The 16,151-nt window shown below is 28.3% G+C and overlaps 1 pseudogene; it reads left to right on the forward strand.

Moving 5' to 3' along the window:
• The first annotated feature begins 9,723 nt into the window (after window positions 1-9,723).
• Window positions 9,724-15,093, forward strand: LOC119688632 (annotated as a pseudogene).
• Window positions 15,094-16,151: the final 1,058 nt, after the last annotated feature.

Genomic DNA, 16,151 nt, shown 5'->3' on the forward strand with positions numbered 1-16,151 from the left:
CGATTAGTTTTCTTAATATGTTTTGTCTGATCAAAAGATCAATGTCTCTGTATATTCAAGCTCTACCATCTTTATTCATCTACAAAAATTTGTGAATAAAGTATTATATATAGACGCATGACACCAACATACATTTACATTATTACATACGTTTTAAATATATATAATATATTTAGTATTTGTGCTTTGACTCCATTAAAAAACCATAAAGTTTTGGAGACGTTTAATGAAGGAAGGTTTTAATAATGATGATGATAGAGATATGTTTAGTTTAGCCTACTATTTTATATTTGTATATAGAAATAGTCATAGGGTTGTCATGTACTGTAAGAGTTTAAACGCTTTAATTAAATCAGTCAAATTTTTTTTTACAAGTAACAAATAACTTTGTAGCATATAAGTTAATGATCATTTATTGTTATGATCATTATAACTATTGATCAATTGCATCAAAACAAATATTTCTTACGGGTTAGTTACCGTTGGTTAATTTCTGCAAAACAATATCCCGTAATGGATATGGAACTGGAACTGGAACGTTCCGAACTTATCGAAATATTCGAAAGTCGAATATTAAGTTTAAGCTTTAGTAGTTAAGTTATGTAAAGGAAAACTTGTAAACGGTTAGAACAATATCACCGATCAAAATTATATTATAGTAATAAACATTTCACTCGCTCTTCTGAACTGGGAACGAGCAAACATAATTTACATACTTCGTTTGACCGGACACTTTTCCGGATAGAACATTTTTTCTAACATAAAAGTGTTTTTGTCATTCATAGAAAAAATTTAAACACATATAACTGGACACAGCTTTTGAACAGACAATATGGATAATATAATGGATCATGTCATTATAGTGACAGTTCAATAGTTCAATAGTGATATGTATGTAAGTAATCTCTCCCACTCAATCTCTTTCTCTTAGTGTAGAATTAAGATAGACATAAGAACACTATTCTGTATAATATATAATATATAATAAATTGAGTCTGTTACAAACCGTAGACAACAACGGTCTTTTATGTTGCTCAAATATATATTAAATAGTACCAGTTCAATGGAAGTTGGTGAGCATTTTGATATTTGGAAAATCAAAATTATTACTCGTCACGATTGTCCTAGTCAATTCGCTCTAATTTTATGATATATTTGAATGTATAACGCAGGATATCTCCCGAAGAGCGTACAATGTATGCTTTTCCTGATTTATTCAGCTTTTGTAAAGTTTTTAAGTCAGAACAGCAAAATTACTACTCAGTAATGATTATATTTAGCCCAAAATTTTTTTACGCATTTTAATAAATATTATTTTGAGTACATATTTATTGTTAGTGTCGAATATTTAAAAAATTTTTATTTAAAACAAACTTTTTTTCGTCTATCTATACCTGATTAATATTGGAACGCTTTTCACGAAGGAATTTTCTTTTTTCACGCTGCACTGTTATGCAGTCCGTGTAGGACTTCAGATTTTCTTGATGAAAATGTTGATGGGTTTATATTATGACTCAAATGCTATAGCAAATGTCTCCTAATTTTATATATTGATTTATTGAAAGTATTTGTAACCCAGTTCTACCTATCATAACTACATAACAACCTCTTCGTCAGATAAAAATGCATTTTCCAGCGAAGTATGGATTTAAGAATAGCGTTTGGTGTTAGGTTCGCAAAAATTCAACGATTTTTTAACTTTTTAACATTTTCTTTATTAAACCAAAACCAAACCAAAAAAGAGAAATAGGCGTAAAAATATTAAGTAAAATTTAAATGGCATTCTTTCTTTCACACTAACTCAATGCAAAGATCAATTTTATGTATACGAATAAAAAATATCCTATCCAAAACCTGATGTAAGACCCATGTAAAAAAGGAGGACTTGCTTGAGTCCACATTATTTTTCACAATCTTTAAAATTATCCCAACATTCAGTTCAGTCTTTACAATGTCTTTCGCGCTGCAACCAATCAATATTGACGAATGCTTTTTTAGAAATTGTGGAACATCAGTTTTTTCTCCAGAAATGCAGCGAAAAAATATGTTGTGTCGTTGCTTAACCCATTTCGGCGAAACCGGTAATTTCATTTCGATTTATATGTCTTCACATATAAAAGTTAACTTTTATATTACTTTTTTGAATTATAATAGGATTATTATTGGCTCTAAAAGGAGAACAGGGATACGTCATGAGGTATACGTAGGATTAAAATAAAGTACACTGATAGTGAATATAAAATAGGTGACAGGACTGAAAGACCGATAAAAACTACTGAGGGGGATAGTTGAAGTCAGAATGTATGAATGTAGTCAATGGCAAGAGTGTCACGTCTCAGTCGGTTCCTATGAACTCACTTATAAATATATATAGAATTTGCTAACGACTTTTCTTTGTCTTTGTTTGATGTCTGCGGTGGCAAATAGTTGCCAAGAACTTACATTACAAAACCGGCGGGCATACCGTACCTGCCAGCGTGCCATAATAGGTTTCTAGATCTACCCTAATTGCAACAAGGCTGACACAACATATCATTGACTACTTTAATTTTATGTTTAGATTGTGTATTTCTACAATACACTCTAAAGCTATCTAAACAATAGCGCTAATAGTTATGGTTTTAACACAGGAAAAATTACAACTTTTTTAGTTCATTCGTGGTATTTCTTAGAAATGAATAACTAAAATGTTAGGTTTCCATCTCTTGATTAAAGAAATTAATGTGGTTCTAGCATATTGTATAAAGAACCATCTTCTAGACGCATGAGTTCAAACATTTTCCTTATGTATTATCATCCATATATCAAAGTTTATTACGTCTGCTATTAAAATGAATAAAAATGAACTAAAATAACCTATAATGAAGTTAATAAATTTTGCAATTTCTATTAGATTTCTATTTTAGTTATAAATCAGAACAAAAACCAAAAAAAAAAAAATGAAACTATATATATATGTGACTTATGTCACCATTACTAGATTTGCGTTCTATACAAGTAATTTGTACACAAGCAAATCGTGAGCTTTTGACAAACTTTCACGAAATATTAAAGATTTTAAAGGCCTGGGCTGAAAAGTTACAATTAAACTAATATGTAGCCCAAAATATGCAACAACACTAATAGATTACAAATGCATTAAAAATATCAATCATCGTAAGCTATGTATGACTTAAACTCCAATGCTAAACTAAAGTGAATAAGAATTATATTTTGAGTGAAATATGAATTATTTTATTTGCACGTATGCAGGTATTGTCCGATACGTAACTGATCTATTTGGACATACTAACATATGTTCGAGTTTTAAAATTTTGTGCTCCTTTATGTTCCTCTCTCACAAACACGACTCTCATATATTATGTTTGCAATATAGGAAAAATGCTGTTGTGGATATTTCTATGATTACAACTGAATATCTTCACGCTTAATAAACATTAAATTCGTTCTAATAATGCGAAAATAAAAAAAGTTGTTTACATAAAGAATATATATAGCATTAATATGTAACAAAAAATTGACATATGGACATATTGACTTATTGACAAGGTTTTATGAGTTTTAATTCATTTAATTTTTGGCTGTCCGTAAAGCTGTTTTAAATATTGCCAATCCTTACATCAGTGGTGTTTTAGAAATATTTCTTATATTTAATTATCCCTAAATAATTTTTTGAAACTGCAGGTAGCAAGGGTTGAACTGGGACTCTATATAATTGTTCAAATTTAAATAAATTTTCTCAACATTCTTATCTTAATTAAAACTCTGCGGCCTTTACTATTTAGCTATTTTTTATTTAGGCCTGATAAAATTGGTTTCTTAATGTATTTAGGATAAGAAATCCGTACACATTAGCAGTGGTGGTTGTTTAAATTGCTTATCATTCATGTAAGCAAAATACCACCAACGCACAAGAAGATAACAATTACTTGATTATTTAGGATAGAGTATTTTCTTGTCTGCGCAAATTGCTTATTTACGCATGCTCAAATTACTTTTATATTTAGGATAGAATATTTTCTTTGTTTATTTTATGATCAAATATTTTGTATATTTAATTTGAGAGATAAACCAATATCATGCATTTAGTTATAAGGATAGATTTTAAGTTACTATATAAGCAGTTCATTTTTAAAAATAAATTCAGTGTCTTACAAACATTCAATGAGTATTAAATTTTTACAACGGGGTAATTTTTTAATATTAATTTTAAGCTCAGAGTCAATACTCGAGTTTTGCAATACTTATGTATAACTTTTGGTATTAATTCCTCTACATGCTGTTTTTGGGCACTATTAGTTCCAGTCCGGTTACCCGTTTTACTGTCTGTTGCATGGAGTACTTCAATTTGAAAGAAAAAAATATTGTCCCTCTCTTTTCGTATTAAATGCAGCTAAGACAAATTAAATAATGTTAAAAGATGAAATTAATTTAAAGTTTTTTTCCTTTTCGATTTAACTTTAAATAACTTTTGACACTTTTTATGAATGGCAAGCACATATTCGAATGTGAAAGCTTCAGTGTCATTGGTGGTCCTTTCAAAATTTACACATTTTCAATATTTAAAAATATCAAACAAAACAAATATCAAAAAAAACATTTATAAACGAAATCTAACATCAATTTATACATTTTAATAATTTTTATAATTTCAATAATTATGGAATCTTTTCACTGTTTACTGTTTTTTATACAAAGACACTTTTCAAGTCTTTATGAGTGAAATTGTAGAGTTACTCTGACTTCTGACTTCTGACCCCTGACCTCTGACCTCTGCATCTAAATATTGAGTCTATATAAATTCAAATGATATTGTCTTCTATCAACTTAAAGCCAAGTACATATCTAAAGCAATTTAATATTCTGTTACTTATGAGTAGATCGAGTGATAGATTGTTGTGATAGAATTATGAAGCACTAAACATAACGAGAATGATATAAATTTAGGATTAAGAGAACAAAAAAAATCTTATCTGTAAGTTTATTCATCCAATTTCAATCTGCCATCACATTAATGTCGCAAACTAGCCTTTGAGCGAACTGGATGAAACTCAACTGGATGAAAAAAACTTTCTATGAACTTAAATGTATTATCTTAATTAATTTACAAGATTAGTTAACTAAATAATAACCAAATAAATACCATATGTTTGTCATGTAAATACCACAGAAAATTTTTTCGGCTAAATGTCCACAAAATATTCCGGAAATAATATTTTCTGGAATATATTTTGAGATTCGCAACAAAACTATTGTATTCGCAACTATAAAGCGCAGTTTATACCCTTTATCAGATTTCTGTTTTAATAAGTATATGGGTCATTCTTTACAAATCGGACACCTGTTTCACCTCATGATCTCCGATTTGGCTGAAATTTTTTTATGAGCTCCTCTCATGAAATAAAAAGACCTGTATATCGGGAAAAAATTTTGTGATTTTTTTCCTAGGAGATATGGACACATAAGGTTTTGAGAATTGTGGCTATATCACAAATTTCATAAATGGTAGGAACTTGAAATTTACTGCGTTTTAAATATAGTAGATTGATCGTTCAGGAAATTGTTTAAACAATTAAAATCGTGTATGTTTAAGTACTAATGTTAACCGTTAAATTTTAAAAAAATTTTCTCAAAACATGAATCCAAAATTTTCATTTTTTATTTTTTTTATATTTTATTTTGATTTAGTTTCAAATTCTACTGCGAAATTAAAACTTTCAGGAAACCATTATTTTTTAAAATTTTTTGATATATTTTTTTTCCGCAAAACACATCAAGCACAAGCGTACCATATTTCCATTGAGTCAATTTTCAAAGAATATGCTACAAATATTCTTATATAATATTTCGATTAGTAATAAAATTCTACATAAAACCCAAAAATTTCAGGATGATGTTGTCCTTAGAAGTACTTTTAAAAGTTAATTTGTCCTTCACATCACACAAAACACATGCTCACGATTTTGCAGTAAAAAAACAAAAACTAAGAAGGAATATGTCACACAAATTTTTCTTTTTTAGTTTTGATTCAGATTAATCAATAAATTCCACTTAAAAAATAAATATTTCTGGTGCGATATTGTTTCAGGTGATCTTCGCGTTACTCATACACACCATAGCACCTTTAAATCAAATTTCCAAGAGAAACTATACAAACATTTTCACTTTTTAATTCAAAATTAAATATATGCTAAATTCCACATGAAATATTATCATTTTAAATTAGTTCCACATCTTCTCTATTTTTAAATTACAAATTTTAACATTATTAAACCTTTTAATAAACTTTTTTCTTATATAGAAGAATTAAAAAATTAATTAGTTCCACACCAGCTCAACTACCTACATTACTTCTACCTTTTTGGTGAAGTGTTTTTCTGATATAGTTGGAAGAACATTCTGCACAGGTCAAATATGCTATAGGAAGTTTTCTGGGAAGAACTATAGACAAATTATTTAATTTTGTTGTATTTACATTGATGTTATTAGTACTATTTCATCCTTGATACATAATCTGTAACATTTGAAGAAGGAAACATTTTTAGATTAATATTTTTTTCTAATAGGGAATAAAACAGCGATATTTGAATGAGCTTTTAACTGCTGTAGCTGCTTCGAAGCGGTGTTTAATCTTATTCATCTTCATTTTTGTAGTTTTGTAATGGCGCACAATATATGGCAAACATTCCTTAAACCACTTAAATAACCCCTTCCTAGTTTGGATTGTATTCTATATTTGTTGAAGGCCAGCTCTTGCGGCATTCCTCTTTAAGGTTCCAGCAAAACCATCATATGTCCTTTGCCGTGTGAAGTTAGGAAAAAGCGCCATTCTCCCTCTAAACCAAAGTCCGCTTTGTGATGAGTTAAATGAATAAAATTTTTCAACGGAAAAATCGGAAAAATCGGAAAAATCGAAGAAGTCAATACATTTTTATTATAATTTGAAGGTGTAGATGTATGTTTTCGAATAAATATACGATAGTTGTGTTATTATGTAAACGGTCAAATATGAAGACAAATGTTTTTATATGTAGTTATGAAGTTCATAATAGTAGTAGTGGTAGTAATGGTAGTAATGGTGATTGCAAACGAATAAATTTTTTGCCAAATCATTATTCTACTAAATGCCTTGTATAGAGTATTGAATCAGAAGAGCATATTATTTGAAGAAATCGCACAAAACAATGAAGCCTGTTTCTGGTTCTGCCTGTTTTTCAACGATAAAGGAATCCAACAGTAATTTGTCTAACCGTCTTGGTTTGTTAAGGATTCGAAATATTCGTCTATTGGTGATGTCAATGTTTTTAAAGTGCTTCTCTATTCACGAACCCATTGTTTGTATGTAATAGTTTCAATTATGTTGTCATCAAAGATCTCCAGAAGTTCTTGATTAATGTTTTCCAGTTTCAGGACATTTGGCGCAGGTTCCTTAAAAACATTATGTGAGTGAAGTATAGCAAATCATGCGCTGTTGGCAATCTTTACAGTCATTTATCAGCTTTCTAGAGCATGCAGTCAGTGTTTTCATATTTACTTCATCTATCACATAGAAAAACTGAATGCAGTGTTGTGCAATGCTGTTGTCGTGAACATTCAAATTTAGAAAAACTATATTCAAAGTCCAGGTATTTGCGCTTGAAAAGAATATGCAACTCCTTCAGATTACTTAGATCATTTCGTTTTTATATTTGGGTGTTTTTTCTATTAACTCTGACAGATACGCAGTCTGTTTTCCAAGGCATTATTTGACCGTTTTCATCACATTCGGAAGAGTTTGAAACCACATCGGTTACATGTTTTCCTAGGATGGGTTTTTGCATTAGGGTCTTTTAAGATTCCTTTTTCTGTTTGGAAAATAAGTCTGCATCACACCCAATATTTTTATTTTCATAGTTCTATCTGTTGCTCCATTAAATTTTTCCTGTAGATTCTTTAAAATTGATGCGAGTTATCATCTTCATTGCTATTGTTGCACTTATCATAGGGAATATTAAAAATTTTAGATTAAGGATTTAAAAATAGAGATGACATGCAAATTATTTATTGAATAAAAATACTTCTGAGAAGACTAACGTCCTAAACAGTTTCATTTTTATGTTGAATTTGATTATAAATTCAATTCAGAAACAGAAAGTAAACATTTTGTGTCGGTTTACTTGGAAAGTTGATTTAATGGTACTATGGTGCGTATGAGTAACGTAAAGGACGCCTGATAAATAAATTTTTTTTAATTCCTTCTAAAAGCAATATCACACTGGAAATATTTATTTTTTAAGTGGAATTTATTGATTAACCTGAATCATAACTAAAAAAGAAAAATTTATGTTATTTTTATTTTTTTACTGAAAAATCGTGAGTATGTGTTTTGTGTAATGTGAAGGACAAATTAATTTTTGAAAGTACTTCTAAGGACAACATCGTCCTGAAATTTTTGGGTTTTATGTAGAATTTTATTACTAATCGAAATCAAAGATATTATATAAGAGTATCTGTAGTATATTCTTTTAAAATTCATTTAATTGAAATATAGTACGCTTGTGCTTGATGTGTTTTGCGGAAGAAAAAAAATATCAAAAAATTTAAAAAATAACGGGTTCATGGAAATTTTTATTTCGTAGTAAAATTTAAAATAAAAATATAAAAAATGAAAATTTATAAACTAGTTTTGAGAAAAAATTTTGTTTGAAATTTAACGGTTAATATTAGTACTTAAATATAAACAATTTTAATTGTTTAAACAATTTCATAAAAGTACAATCAATTATCTTTGAAACGAAGTAAATTTCAAGTTTCTATTTGGTGAAGTCATTCATTCTGACGTCACCTCGTGCTGTTGATGTACCTAGAAAAAAAGAAATTTGAACAAAAAAATCTATGTATAAAAAAAAAATACATCTAATGTGTCTGTAAAAATTATTTACAATATATACGACTTATATGATTCGTCTTCAAACATTGCTATTATAAATTAATAATTATTATATTTTCTCTTTTTTTTTTATATAATCACAACTGAATTCATTTCACGAAAACACAGAAAACCTAAATTCTTGTATAAGTGAAGAAAAATTAAAAAATTAAGTTCAATGAAAAGAAATTTACTTAGAATAAAAATTAAAATGTGCAATTAAAACAAAATATTAAAAATTAAAAAAATTAATTGAAAATAAAAGAAAGAATAATATGATGTACAAAAAACTCGAGCGATGAAAATTTTTGTATTTTAAATTTTAATTCTACTCGGTGACATTTCTGAAATTATTCTCTTTTCTGAATTTGATCAGCAAAACGTGTATAACTCTCCTTTAGTCATCCATATTTTTCTAACACAGTTAATAAATCGAAGCAACCCCAACAGAAACCGCCATCTAAACACTCGTATGAATGTCCCTTATAAGACTTATAAGACTATTTAAAATCCAAATTCAAAATAAATTAATATTTATCGACATAACACAAGCATTCGATAAAGTATGGCACACTGGACTTCTCTACAAATTAAAGTTACAACTCCCGCATAGCTACTTCTCCGTCTTAAAATCATATATACTAGATCGGCACTTTATGGTTAAAATGAATAGCTGTCACACTGAACTTTTTCAAATAGAGGCTGGAGTTCCCCAAGGAAGTGTGTTGGGTCCTACTCTATATACTCTGTTCACAGCAGATCTCCCACTCAGCGATAAAACATACACTGCAACATTTGCGGATGATACTGTAGTGATGGCGAAACACGCAGATCCTGTAGTAGCTTCACAACTTTTGCAAAGTAATCTGAACGATGTCAACGCATGGCTAGACATTTGGCACATTGAAGCTAACGATAACAAATCAGTTCAAACTACTTTTACACTCCGCCACGGTACCTGCCCTTCCGTTAGACTGAATGGCCGTGAATTGCCGCAAGGTGAAAACGCCAAATATCTAGGTGTACATTTTGATCGCCGTCTAAATTGGCGTCACCACATCTTTACAAAACGGAAGCAGTTAGGACTAAAGCTACGCTCACTTTACTGGCTACTTAATCCCAAATCCAAATTATCGCTACAAAATAAAATACTTTTATACAAGGTCGTCTTAAAGCCAATCTGGACGTACGGTATACCCATCTGGGGTATAGCAGCGAAGTCAAACCTAGATATGATTCAGAGGTTTCAATCAAAAATACTACGTATCTGCGCCAACGCCCCATGGTTTATCCCGAATAACGTCCTACATCATGATCTTGGCATCCCTACTGTGTACGAGTCAATACAGCAGATAAGCAGCAACTATCACTCACGACTGGTAGTTCATCCTAACCCCCTTGCCGCAGGCCTAACGAGGGATGCTTTTAACATTCGTAGATTAATACGCTATGCAACTTCGGATTTGCCGAGCAGATTCTAAAAATTGTAATTCTTCATAAGGCGGTGATTACCACTGGGTAGTCCCGTACATGCCAATCATATATTGTTATTGCCATAAGTAGTACTTATTATTCATGAATAGAATAGATTGTATTTAATAAAATGAAGTTTAAAAAAAAAAAAAAAAAAAAAAAAATTTTTTGTAAAAATACTGCCACTTCGAAATATTTGGCATATTTGGAATTTCAAATGGATTTTAATGGTGATTACTCGTACTTACCAGAAATATTTCTTATTTCTAATAATCAAAAGATGCAAAAGACTCAATTGCATTCAAAGCGTAAGATATGAGCACTTAAATATTAATCTAACAAGCCCGTCTTAGTAGCGAAATTCAGATTTATTCGCTTTTTTGATTGAGACCATTCACCTGAGAATGAGTTTAATGGGTATAGATAACTTCTCTATTAAACAATCTATTTGTAGTAATCCTAGTTGGATTTGATTTTATATATAGTACAGATAGTAAAGGGTTACGTGTACTTAATACCAAAATTAATTGAAAACAATGCTAATTTTGAACTTTGAATTATTTATTTTATTTAATTTCTTAAAAAACACTTCTTTCAATACCAGATCATTTACAAAGTACCATATTTCAGACGTATTCAGCATAAGAGTCACAAATAATTTTTTAGTCATAAATTTAAGAAAAAAAAAGAAACCAGAAAGATCTATTAGAAAAATTCGAGTCGTAGAAAACCACCACCGCTTTTCAATCATGTTGTTCTTACCTTAATGAATTATTTAGTAATAAATATTATTTAATATTTAGTAGAATATTTATATTTACTAGACATGTATATAAACAATACTGGTGGAACAAATTACTAAACCAGCATTTTATTGATATCGAAAATAAAATGTATGAGTATGGTATTTTCCGAAGTGCAAGGAAGTTTTAATAAACTTACTGGTACTGGTACTGGTACTGGTACTGGCATAATGTAATTATAAGTTACAAAACTATTATATATATATTATATATATCAATACATTTAATAAAATGATGCTACTGTCTTGAATTGGAATTCAAAATTTCCAATTTTTCATATAGATATATATTTTTATATATTAACAACAAAACGCAATCTTTGTAATATTGACACATATAGTAATCATACAAATATAGTGCAATATGCATTATACCATATTTGATTTGCAAATCAAAAGTTTTTGATGATTGAAATTACAATGTTTTTTAGATAGAACAATCAATCACGCGCTTTAAGATAGAAATGTCCTTTCTAAAACTCACACAATTGATATTATTAATTTTCATTATAATCTTAAATAACATATGCAATGAGAAAAGATATATGGTTAATAACACCTTAGAAAAATGTTCGATCGCATTCGTCTGGAGGGCATGTTAGTACATGCCATATTCTAGAAAGATATTAATCAAATTGGATTTATTAAGTCCAAGGAAATACATTCTAACGCACAAGTGACAAGAATTGACCTTGAAACCTAATTCTTGATCGGTTTACAGAATACAACTAATAGTGTTATTTTTCGGATAGGTACTGAGTACTGAGAAAATGTACTTAGTCTAAACCTTCTAGCTCAATATTTAAAACTTTATAAGCTTGGTTTGAAATCAGTTCTTTTATATTTTGATCATAAGACACATCTCCTTGAAATTGGAGTTCGAGAAAGTTTTTCAACGTCTGTGAATGTTTAGCTTATTGGTCCGTGTATTAGTGAATTATTGTTCTGTTTTATAATTTATTTAAGGTTCAGAAAATTTTATAGTTAATTGTCTGACTCCTGAAACTTCTCCATATTTCTAATTGTTACATTCGTCAATCAGTTTTTGTTTGATGAAATTGGTTTCCTATTTGGTTTTTGCGATGTATCGGATATTTAATTCTGCATAAAATAACGAACGTATTCTTAATATTGATATATATTAGAGTGGTATTATTGTTAAGCAAATCTAATATGTTATAAGTAAAGGTTTTTATGCTATTGTTAAAATGTTTCAATGACTTTGAACTTGAAAGAGTGGAATTTAGTTTTATATAGGGCCTAATCTGTAATCACTCTCGTGTTGGAGTATTTGTGAAACAATTTTTTATAATTTGGAAACTACTTCAAACTAGGACCTTATTTCAGTAAAGACAACGAAGTCGACATTATTTTTAAGATTACTAGTTATATTAATATCCAGAATATGGCTAAAGCTATAGTTAAAATGCAAATGGGGGGATAAGATCGATATGAATATCGGTGTTCAATCATGAACATAAATTTATAAATATTTAACTATTTTATATATTATATTATTTTAGTTTATTATTATCGCTTAAAACCTTATCACCTAAATTCCCAGAATAATGTACAAGGGTAAAAATACATTATATTAATATAGCAAGCATTGTAACATTTGAGCATCCGTATCTAATTATAACAATAAATATATTTATAGAAACAATAGGAGGAAAATCCCTAGTGTTGGGACTTCCGTCCTTTTTTAACCTTTTTTACAAACAATAACAAAATGTAATACAGTCCATTAAAATAATAACCTTGATGTAAAATTAATCTTAAGATATTTTGTATAAATACAGAACGTTGTTTTAAATAAAATCAGTAATTTACAAATACTCAAACGGTTCAGTTGTTTTAATTCTGAACATTTGGTCCTTCGAGCCTTAGCGTTTTCCATCACCAGTGGTAAGAAACCTAAGGATATTAAAAAAAAAATCACCAAAACTTTATATTGGTGCGAAATATTTCTTCATTAATTACTCTATTTTTTTACCTTCGTTTAACTTATTCAGCATTTATAATAAATTTTTTTGAATCAAAAATTTTATATTATAACTTAAATAAAAATAAGTTTAATTTCATTTATTTAATTATTTCATTTTTTTCTAGATTTGGACTTTTATTAATTTCAATAATTTTTTATCTTTATTAAATTAAAGGTTTTAAGTTAATGAAACTAATAGCCTTCAAAGCTAGAAATATGAAATAATTCTGAAGCCTTAGTATAAAATACACCGTTAGAATTGCAGTCTAAAATCATTTATTTGACTATAAAGCCAGCTATTGATTAAAAAGAAATAATTCTTATAAATAGATTTACAATCTATTGCCTAAATTTCAGCCATTTAATCAGTCGCGACAATGGCTTTTTTCTACTAATCATAAAGATATTGGAACCCTTTATTTTCTATTTGGTGCATGAGCTGGTATAGTAGGAACTTCTTTAAGAATTTTAATTCGAGCAGAATTAGGACACCCAGGAGCCTTAATTGGAGATGATCAAATTTATAATGTAATTGTTACAGCACACGCCTTCATTATAATTTTTTTTATAGTAATACCAATCATAATTGGTGGATTTGGAAATTGATTAGTACCTTTAATATTAGGAGCCCCAGATATAGCTTTTCCACGAATAAATAATATAAGATTTTGATTATTACCTCCTTCTTTAACTCTTCTTTTAATAAGAAGTATAGTTGAAAACGGAGCTGGAACAGGATGAACTGTTTATCCACCCTTATCTTCTATTATTGCTCATGGAGGAGCTTCTGTTGATTTAGCTATTTTTTCACTACATTTAGCAGGAATTTTTTCTATTTTAGGAGCTGTAAATTTTATTACTACTGTTATTAATATACGATCTTCAGGAATTACTTTTGATCGAATACCTTTATTTGTTTGATCTGTTGTAATTACTGCATTATTGTTATTATTATCTTTACCTGTTCTAGCAGGTGCAATTACAATATTATTAACTGATCGAAATATAAATACTTCATTTTTTGACCCTGCTGGTGGAGGAGACCCAATTTTATACCAACATTTATTTTGATTTTTTGGACATCCAGAAGTTTATATTTTAATTCTTCCAGGATTTGGAATAATTTCTCATATTATTAGACAAGAATCAGGGAAAAAGGAAACTTTTGGGTCTTTAGGAATAATTTATGCTATATTAGCTATTGGATTATTAGGATTTATTGTATGAGCTCATCACATATTTACAGTAGGTATAGATGTTGACACTCGAGCTTATTTTACATCAGCAACAATAATTATTGCTGTTCCAACAGGAATTAAAATTTTTAGTTGATTAGCGACAATTCATGGAACTCAATTGAATTATTCTCCTACTACTATATGAGCTTTAGGATTTGTATTTTTATTTACAGTTGGAGGATTAACAGGAGTAGTTCTAGCTAATTCTTCTGTTGATATTATTTTACATGATACTTATTATGTTGTAGCTCATTTTCATTATGTTTTATCGATAGGAGCTGTATTTGCTATCATAGCTGGATTTATTCATTGATACCCTTTATTTACAGGATTATATATAAATGCAAAACTTTTAAAAAGTCAATTTTTGATTATATTTGTTGGAGTAAATTTAACCTTTTTTCCACAACATTTTTTAGGATTAGCTGGTATACCTCGACGATATTCAGATTATCCAGATGCTTATACTATGTGAAATATTATTTCAACAATCGGATCTACAATTTCATTACTAAGAATTATTTTATTTCTATACATTATTTGAGAAAGTATAATTATAAATCGACAAATAATTTATTCAATTCAATTAAATTCTTCAATTGAATGATTCCAAAATTCTCCTCCTGCTGAACATAGATATTCAGAATTACCATTATTAACTAATTTCTAATATGGCAGATTAGTGCAATGGATTTAAGCTTCATATATAAAGTATTTTACTTTTATTAGAAATTTCAACATGATCTAATTTAAACCTTCAAAATAGAGCTTCACCCTTAATAGAACAATTAACTTTTTTTCATGATCACACCTTAATAATTTTAGTTATAATTACTATTTTAGTTGGTTATTTAATATTTATATTATTTTTTAATAACTATACTAATCGAAATTTATTACATGGACAAACTATTGAAATTATTTGAACTATTTTACCTGCTATTATTTTATTATTTATTGCTTTTCCTTCTTTACGATTACTATACCTATTAGACGAAATTAATGAACCTTTAGTTACATTAAAAACAATTGGTCATCAATGATATTGATCATATGAATATTCTGATTTTATAAATATTGAATTTGACTCTTATATAATTCCAACAAATGAATTAAATATTAATAATTTTCGACTATTAGATGTAGATAACCGAGTTATTTTACCTATAAACTCTCAAATTCGAATCTTAGTAACTGCTGCAGATGTAATTCATTCTTGAACAATTCCAGCTTTTGGTGTAAAAGTTGATGGAACTCCAGGTCGTTTAAATCAAACTAATTTTTTTATTAATCGTCCTGGATTATTTTATGGACAATGTTCTGAAATTTGTGGAGCTAATCATAGATTTATACCTATTGTAATTGAAAGTATTCCAACTAACTTTTTTATTAAATGAATCATAAATTATTCTAATTCATTAGATGGCTGAAAGCAAGTACTGGTCTCTTAAACCATTTCATAGTAAATTAGCAATTACTTCTAATGAAAAAATTAGTTAAATAAATAACATTAGTATGTCAAACTAAAATTATTAATTAATTAATATTTTTTAATTCCACAAATTGCTCCTATTAATTGATTAAGTTTATTTTTTTTATTTTTTATAATTTTTATTATTTTTAGTATAATAAATTATTATTATATATTACCTACTTCATCAAAATCATTAAGTTATAAATTAACAACAAAGATATTTAATTGAAAATGATAACAAATTTATTTTCTGTTTTTGACCCTTCTTC

This window comes from Teleopsis dalmanni, chromosome X, assembly GCF_002237135.1.
Source record: "Teleopsis dalmanni isolate 2A chromosome X, ASM223713v2, whole genome shotgun sequence".
NCBI classification, from domain to species: Eukaryota; Metazoa; Arthropoda; class Insecta; order Diptera; family Diopsidae; genus Teleopsis; species Teleopsis dalmanni.